Genomic DNA, 10,151 nt, shown 5'->3' on the forward strand with positions numbered 1-10,151 from the left:
CCTGAGTCTTTTTAAGCACGAGTTTTATAATAATGAATCTGATGATGAATGTCTTGGAGGTCAAGGTGTCACTTGTTTTCCTTTTTCCAGACAAATTACACATATTATATATATGCATGCAATTATATATATATATATTTATATGATGTTTTATAATCCCAAATCTTCAATCCTTTCAAAATAATAATTTATGGTATTTTAATTTAAACATGAGTTGATATATTTAAAGCAGTGTACAGCTCATCTGTGTCAAGAATATATTCTTCAGCTTATTGAAGACATAATTGAATTCTGATTTCTAACATTATTCACATTTCTTCTGACTCTATCTGCAATGCTTGCTCCAATCTATATTGTCTCTTACCTTTGCCTATTAACATCAATAGCACTTCTTTTTATTAGTCTCTTGGTACTCACTGATGTTTTATGCATAATGATGTTTAAATTTAATTGAGCCGTAAGTTTCAGTTTAATTATAAGGCTCTGTGGTACCTTCAACACTTTTTCAATCCATGACTACTGAAACATTTTCTCTATAACCTCTTTAAATTTCTATATCTATTAAACTCCTAGTAGAAAGCGATTTTTAAGAGAAAGATTAATTAGAATATTGCAATTATCTTAACATATTGCTTGTATTTTAGCAAAACCTTTATTAAAATACACCTTGTGGGTGAGTCTAAACACTAGCCTTTCATAGTCTAGATCTTAGTAGAAAAATATTTGGTTTAAAATTCAAAATATATATATTTAACCATTAAAAAATGACATTCTTCAATTATGCTTAGCTTTATACCTTAGTTTTGTGTTCTTTAAATGATGCTTACAATTTTCCACAATTTTTATCTCAGTAGGATAGCTAATTTGATGGATTAGAGGCATAAAATTTTCTATTTTGACAGGTATCAATCAGCCACAATATAGACCTGTGAAGTCATCTTGTGTGATGCCCACAGGTAAATTTCCAAAACTATTGACAAAGTATCTGGATAACTTGTCTTTATATTAAAATATTGCTAACCACCTTGACATTTAGTGTGTTTTTTATTCTTATAAAAGGATGAATATGCAGGCATCCAACAAGGATTAGAAACTTAAATTTTGAGTCTTCAAATCAAACTTTGAAAGGTAAAGTGGTTTTTGAGGGGATGATGCTTTCTGTGACTTTTCACACTAAGCCTTAATGTAAAATCTACAACACTTTCACAAATGTCTAGTTAGTTGGGTGTAAGGAAGTCAATATGGAGAATAAGTTTTTTCCTGCTTCTTTCATGAGAATTACCATTTACTTAATATATGTATAAATTTTAATTGAAAACAGAACTTTTAATGAATTGGATCTTGCTGGATAAATTCTGGAGATACTATCCTATGACTTTTTTGCTACAGGATTTTTATGAATTTAATATGCTTCCTCCACTATTTGGACAAAAGTATGCTAAAAATCGACTGAATGTACATAATTGAACTTCTTGTCTTCAGTTGAGATTCCTAAATTCAGAGATTAGACAATAATTTAATTGTACACAATACACTGAGAGAGTGTGCACCAAGAAAAACCTGTAAGGAAGAGAGAGAAATGCAACATAAAGGGAACAGGGAACAGTGCAAGCAAAGACAAAATCTCTGGTAATGTTAAGGCTTGGAATGTGCCATAGTGATAAGCCTCTCTTTGACCCACATTGAGTCAAGGGATCTCAGATGTTTGTAGACCATATAACTTACTACAGGAGGGTTTGCAGAGGTCATGTTAACTTTTTACATATCCTCTATAGGATGGTTCCTATTACACAAGATTAAGCCTCCTGAGAAGTTTATGAGTACTAGTAGTTAGCTATTCAAATTTAAGTATGTGGGAAAAAATATAAGTAAAGTAGAAATAGCAACAAATACATATGGTTTTTATTATTTTAAAGCAGTGCCTCTCAAAAGGTAATCTATAGAAGAACAGCATCAGCAATATGTGGGAACTTGGTAGAAATAAAAATTTTTTGTTCCTACCCCTGAGATAGTAAATCAGGAACTCTAATATGAGACCCAGAGATCTGTGCTTTAAAAAGCACTCCAGATATAGGATCATGTATCAGCAAAAAGGGATAATTTGACTTCCTCTTTTCCTATTTGGATACCCCTGATTTCCTTCTCTTGTCTAATTGCCCTAGATAGGACTTCCAACACAATTGTTGAACAATGATATAATCCTATACCTTGAAAATCCAAGAGAATCTTTCAAAAACCTGTTTGCACTGATAAAGCACTTTGGGAAATTCTCAGGGTACAAAGCAAATGTGCAAAAGATGGTTACGTTTCTATACACCAACAACAGGCATACAGAGACCCAAATTAAAAGCACAAACCAATTCACAATTTACACACACACAAACACACACACAAAAGAAATACCTCAACATCTTCCTAACCAGAGAAGTGAAAGAACTTTACAATGAAAACTACAAAACACTATTCAAAGAAATCCAAGGTGACACAAACAAATGAAATAATATTCCATGTTCATGGATAGGAAGAATCAACATTGTTAAGATGTTCATCCTACCAAAGGCAATCTACAGATTCAACACAATACCCATTGAGTTACCAACATCATTTTTCTCTGACCTGGAAATGACAATACAGAAATTCATATGAAAACATAGACGACCACGAATAGCCAAAACAACTCTTAGCAGAAGAAACAAAGCAGGAGGCATCATACTTCCACACTTCAAATTTTAGTATAAGACTATAGTATCAAAACAATCTGGTATTGGTACAAGAACAGACATATAGAACAATGGAACAGGACAGAGATTCTGGGAGCAAAGCCTCCATTTCTCAATCAGTTCATCTTTGACAAAGTCCAACCACTGGGGAGAGGAGAACCTATTCAGTAAACAGTGTGGGAAAACTGGCTGATCACATGCAGAAGATTGAAACAGGATCCCTACCTATCACCATACACAAAAATTAACTCTAAAGGGATCGAAGAACTAAATGTAAAACCTCAAACTATAAGAATTTTAGAAAATGCAAGAGACATCATTATGAAATATGGAACTGGTAACCAATTCCCATTCAAAACACTAAATGCCCATACCTTAAGAAATAAAATAGACAAGTGTGACCTCATCAAACTAATGAGCTTCTGCAAAGCAAAAGAAACCATCAAGAGAGCAGGGAGGCAGCCCACAGAATGAGAAAAAGATATTTTCCAATTGTATATATGAAAAAGGCCTAACATCTAGGATCTACAAGGAATTCAAACATGCTGAAAGGAAAAAAAAAATAGCCCCATTAAGAAGTGGGCAAAAGACATGAACAGACACTTCTCAAATAAAGATATATGGGCAGCCAACAGACACATGAAAAAGTGCTCAATCTCACTCATCATCAGAGAAATGCAAATCAAAACCACATTGAGATACTACCTAACCCCAGTAGGAATGGCCATCATTAATAAAACAAACAACAAGAGATACTGGTGAGGATGCAGAGAAAAAGGAACGCTTCTACACTGCTGGTGGGAATACAAATTAGTGCAACCCCTCTGTAAGACAGAGTGATGATTTCTGAAAGAACTAGAAATTGACCTTCCATATGACCCAGAAATTCCCCTATTGGGAATATACCCAGAAGAACTCAAATCATCCTACAAAAAAGATACCTGCACACGAATGTTTATTGCAGCTCTATTCACAATAGCAAAAATGTGTAACCAACCATGTTGCCCACTGAAGTTGTACTGAATAAAAAAAAATGTGGTAAATATGCACAATGGAATATTATGCAGCCATAAAGAAGGACAGACATATGGACTTTGCAGCAACTTGAATGGATTTAGAGTCAACCATACTCAGTGATCTATCACAAACAAGAAACAAAGTACCATGTGTTCTCACTCATAAGCTGACCTTAAACAATTATAATACTATAAGAAAGGGATTGACAGTAGTGGGAAACTGCCAGGGGAGGAGAGGTGGGATTAGCAGTTGAGGGAAATTGCTAGGAGAGGGGGGGCACACCTCATCACCAAGGGTACCAGCATAATCAACATCTGTATACCTAACCCTGAATTGTACCCCACATCTTTATAATTAAAAAAAAGAAAGAAAGAAACACTCCAGGTGATTCTGATGCATACTAAAGTTAGAGAACCACTCTTCTAATGCAATCTTTGTAAATCTATAGAACACACAATAGTTCTGAAAACATATTTGTCTAGCCTATTCCTCTTCCAGCTTGGAAAATGAAAGAGAACCATTGGCTCTATAAATAAGGAGACAAATAGTGATATATTAGTATTGATTCCTGAGACACCCTAAACTCTGTATCCCTTCTAAGACTAGGTGGTAAGAGGAACAAGAATGACAGAAATCCATCCATGTATACATATGTAATTACACAATATGCCAGAATGGAGTAGAAGGTTCTCTTGCAAAGAAAAGCTAAGCCCCCAAACCTTAATAATGTCTACAGATTTTCCTAATATTGCTACTGCAAAAATCTCTGACACAAATGTACATAAAAATGGAAAGCCACTATCCAGGCAAAAATTGTATGAGTGATAAAGTGGGTAGCTAAGCTTTATCGCTTGTGCTTTAATTCATAAAACATGGAGTAGTAGAAATAATATATATCTCTCTATCTTGAACCAGTAGAAATAATATAAAATATTTTAAAACAAAGATTTTATTTTTTCAGACATTGGATAACATGTGGCAGAGATCTCTGATTCTTGAAGAAAAAAACAAAACAAAACAACAACAAACAACAACAAAATAAAGTTAACCTTACAATGGCCTCATCCACATTTGGACCTAAGAGATGATGGAATTCCAGAATTTAAACAGCTACTGTAAGGGAATAAGACTTCTACAAATCTAGGGAAGAGGTGAATGTATTTTGCATCTGAAAGGACATGAAACTTTGGGATCTAAGGGTGGGCAGTAGTAGACTGCTTCTAAAAGGACTCCCAATAAGTTTTCTTTCCTGGTATTCACACCTTTGTTGATTCTTTCCCTTGAGTGTGGGCTGGACCTAGTGATTCACTGCTAATGAATAAAACATCAAAAAGAGAAAGGGATGTCACTTCTATGATTAGGGTATAAAAGACTGTAACTTCCTTCTCTCTCTCCATTTCTTTCTCTGTTGTGAGCATTCTTAATAAAGAGGTCTTGTATGATATGGAACTGTCCAACAACCCATGACTGTCCAGTAGTCTATGAGGAACAAATTCTGCCAACAACCATGAAAGTGAGCTCGAAACAAATCCTTTCCCTATTGATCCTTGAAATGACAATAGCTACCATGCTCACAGTCTATGAGAAACCTTGATTCATAATCACTCAGCTAAATTTAACCAGGATTTTGAATCCATAGAACTGTAAGATAATAAATATTATTGTTCTAAATCACTATGTTTGCATTATTTGTTATGCAAAAATTAATAACTAATGTGCCAGTTATACCACTATTTGTTAAAAATATTTTTTCATCATTGCATTATCTCAGCATGTTGGCTGGAAATCAATTAACAATAAATGTGTGGGTATCTTTCTGAACTCTGTTCTTTGTTGGTGATCTTTAGTCTATCTTTCCACTAATACCACAAGATTTTGATAACTACAGCTACATAGTAATTCTTGAACATCTGTTAGATTACTTGATTCAACTGGATCCATTCAAGACTTGCTTTCAAGGTCTGTTATAGCAGATTCAGAGGAATCTTTAATTTAGGACTAACTTAACTCCATTATTAAAGGTTGCTTTTGGAAATTTTGATCTGATATTCAACATATTATGAGGCTTTTAAAAATGTTGACTGTTAAAACAAAGAATTATTTCTAATCATACATAAGCTCCAGAAATGTTTCTGCCCATTCCTTTATTCTTTGGTTATCCCCATACCCATCTTTAAATATTTTTCTCTTACACACATGAAGAATATTAATACTCAGCCAAAGATGTTAGAGTACCCCTTTGAGAATCTGTACAACTCTCTCCCCGTGTACCTCCTTCCTCTTTCATGCTCTGCCTAAAAATGTTTAGTTGTCTGAGCCGCGCAAAAGTCTCGCTCTTCAACTGAGAGTGACAAAGACTTCTGAGTTTCATTTGACTTCTACCTCTGTACATTTGACTTACAAACAGCCTTCAGGAAATAAATTTTGGCAAGTGTAGGGTTAATTTTATTTGTTTTTTTCTCTCAAGAACCAGAGACCTATCTCACATATTTCCCAGTATCTTAAAAATATATATATTTGTTTTAAAATATTTTGTATTGTTTCTATTGGTTCAAGATGGGAGGATAAATGTTGTTTCTGTTACTCCACATTTGCTGAGATTAGAACCTTGAATGATAAAACTTTGGTTTCCATTGAATCATTCATACAAATTGTGCACGTTTCTTAAGTATAGTTCTTAGACAATAGTTTCACTCAATCAATATATCTGTAAAATTAATGATAAAACTTATCTTCTCCTCAAACATTCTCTATATAATTGTAGGATAGAAACAGGATAACTGCTATACATGGTCATTCATATAGAAAAACAATACCTACTTTTATCTTTATCTTGGAATCATATATAAAATTAGTTCAAGGTGGATCATAGACATAAAAGCCTTATAGTAAGTGAATGAAACCAAACACAAAAGATTGCATACTGAATGAACTCATTTACAATGTAGTTTTGGAGAAGAAATAACTATAAGAGGAATCAGTGGCTTCCCCAGGATGGTAGTGGAAAGAAGTTATTGATGGAAAGGTGCACAAGGATAATTTTAGAGGTGCTGAAAATATACTATATTATGATCATGGTAGTAACTGCATAATTGTATACATTTGTCTAAGTTTATTGAGTGATATATTTATAGAGAGTAAATTTTAAGATGTTTAAATTGTACTTTCAATAAACCTGACATTAAAAAAAACTACACAAACTCAATAAGAGGAGGCTGCAATAAGTGGCAATAGAGAATGCTCTCACTGCCACAATTTGGAAAAAAAAACTGAATATATTTCAAAAATCATTTTTATATGCATGAACTTTAAAAGAAAAAGGATCATATGAACTAAAATTCCATAAATTAAAGAATCTTGCAAAGGAGTCTTCCTGTCTCTCAAATATTTTACCACTAGAGGAATTTGTCAAATTATAGGCATCTTCCTGTTCTAGGTTGTTGTACAAGCTCACCCAAGTTTACATATTCTGACTAGATAAACTACCTAAACTCTTAGTGTTCTGGCAGTACAGAAGTAACAATTTAGAAATTTGAGGAGCTTTATCATTAGGCTAGCATTTTCTAAAGCATATTGTAGAATTTTAAGACTGTGTAGGAGAATTGGTATTTAGTTTGAAAGTTTCTTAAGCCAGAATAAAATATCCTAAAGTGTTATACACATGAGAAACAATGACCTGCCAGGGAAGGAGACTGGTTCAAACTTGATGGGTCTCTCTTTTAAGATATTAGCTTTTGTCAGACAAGGAGTTGACAAATACTTTTTTCCAGTCTGTGGGCTGTCTCCCTGCTCTCTTGATGGTTTCTTTGGCTTTGCAGAAGCTTGTCAGTTTAATACACAATGGATTACTACGCAGTCATAAAAATGAACGAAATCATGAATTTTGCTGCAACCTGGATGGAACTAGAGTCTATAATACTGAGTGATCTCTCACAGAAAAAAAGATCTGCGTATCACATGTTCTCACTCATACAGTGGACCTTGAACATCTATCATAATACTATAAGAAAAGGATTGACAGTGGCAGGAAATCATGTAGGGGTAGGGAGGGGAGAGGAGGTGGGATCAGTGGTAGTCAATATCTGTCTGGGGAGGGGGAGAAACCCCTTATCAACAAGGGTGCCTGAATGACACATATTTGTATACCTAACCCTTAACTGTACCCCACAATTTTAAAATAAAAAATATGGTTTAAAAATATATTAGCTATATTTTAATGTCTCATGGATTTAAAAGGTTGGAAGGTGAGTTGAGAATCTCATTCTAGAGGGTAAATTCAGTTTCCTATACTCTTAAAAAGATAAAGACAGAAAGAACAATCAAACTTTCAATCAAAATCTCGAGAGGCATGCATAAGAAGAAAGACAAGACAAGACAGAATGAGTCAATAAAACTACAACTCAGTTCTGCAACTAGTTGGTTTTGATTTTATTGAGGGTTCATCCCTTTTCCTACCTGTCTTACTGAGGGAAAGAAAATACCCTCAGGTGGAAGGTAATACTATCTTGAATTTCTGTGTTTCCTTGTTGCATAGTATTTGACATACAATAAAATGGATAGACATAACACAAGGCAAGGAGTTATGCAAACATATTAAAAAACAGATAGAAGAAATTTAACATATTATATGGATATTAAAGTTAGTAAGCAAATACTTTAAATATTTATAATTATTATGTTAAAAAGAACACATGAAATATATAGATGAAAGAAAGATGATTTCTAAAAAATTTTGGAGCGTATAAAACAAACATTTTAGAATTTACAAATAAAATATGTGAATTTTATGATTCCATGAATGGGTTCAACAGCAGACTGCAAACAGAAAAACACAGGATTTGAGCACTGGAAGAGTTCAATAAAAATATTAAACTGAAACAAGGCAAGAAAAAGAGAAAAAGTAAGTACATTATTTTAAAAGGTACAATAAGAAGATTTAAAGATAATTTATCAACAGAAATTATGAAAGGCATAAAACAATGTAATTGTGACTTATTGCTGATTTGACAGAAAATAACTGCTAAATTAGATGTCTATGCAAAATATCCTTTCAAAAGTAAAGTGGATCAGAGGCAACTTCTGACAGACAAACTTAGAGAATTTGCCAGTATCAGACCTCCACTAAAAGAAAAGTTAAACTAATTTATTTAGGCAAAAGAAAAAAGATTCCAGACAGAAACATGAAAATGGGGGAAAATAAAAATAAAAAGATAAATACATTGGAAAATATAAGCAAATAGTGATTTTATGAAACAATAATTATATGGCTTTATGGGGTTTAAATTATAAATAAAACTAAAATGTATGACCATAATAATGCAAAATATTAGGGATTTTGAAAAGGTAGAATGTAAATAGTCTGATGTTCTGACAGTATTTCAGAAATAGTAAAAATAATTTTAATAGAAAGTAAAACAATCAATAATAAATGTCTTCTACAGTATCCACTATCAGATTACCTAAGTGAAATAATTAAAGAAAAAGTGAAATAAGAAAAAGGATAGTTAATTAAAAATGGCAAAAAATTAATAAAGTAAAATAAAAATGAACCAAATAGAAAATTGATAGTATTGCTGTAGATTTATGTATGTAAATATATCAGTATTGTTTCAAGTACAAATAGACAAATTACTTAGGTAAATATCTAGAATTTTCAAAACTATTTAAAACTATATATACATTTACATGTAATTTTCTCCCAAAGGGAGGAAGTTTGAAAGTGCAAGATTAAAGAGAATATAAATACTAGGGAAAGGAAAATTGGTATAGCTATATGGTTATCAGGCAAATAGACCTTAAGCCAAAGACATTACTAGGGGAAAAAAAATGATTGCTTCATCATAATGGGACTAATTTAATATTAAATGATCCTAAATTTGTATGCACTCAATAACATAAACTCAAAATATATAAAGCAAAAACTTAGAGGAGTAAAATGGAAGCCGACAAATCTATAATAATAAGAGAGTTTAACTTTCCCCTTTCAGATGAAATTTCAAACATGTGAGAACAATATACCAGATTTGAATACATAATATACCTGATCAAAGACAATACATCTTATATTCACTGGCAAAATATCTGAAATTGTACCTCAAAGTTTGGGAACAAAACAAATTAACGAAGAGTTTAATTCTATTTTAATTGCTCGATTTTTGACTACTGAGAGATTTCAAGTCCCACTGTGCCTTCTGCACTTGTTGCCTTACATTTGGGCTAGCTGATAAGAAATCCTGGTTCTGTCTCTCATGGGAAGTTTAAATGATTCAAGATTCAGCCTGCATGAGGGAATACTCACTCTAGTATCATAGTGCCACATCCAAATCTATATAAAATTTTAAACCAATCATTCCTCCCAGCTCTCTCTCAAGCCAACTTAAGACGTGTTTTGGAGCCTGCCCTTCTAACTCAAGA

The sequence above is a fragment of the Carlito syrichta genome, unplaced genomic scaffold (genome assembly GCF_000164805.1).
Source record: "Carlito syrichta isolate Samal-C Ts95f unplaced genomic scaffold, Tarsius_syrichta-2.0.1 Scaffold316453, whole genome shotgun sequence".
NCBI lineage: Eukaryota > Metazoa > Chordata > Mammalia > Primates > Tarsiidae > Carlito > Carlito syrichta.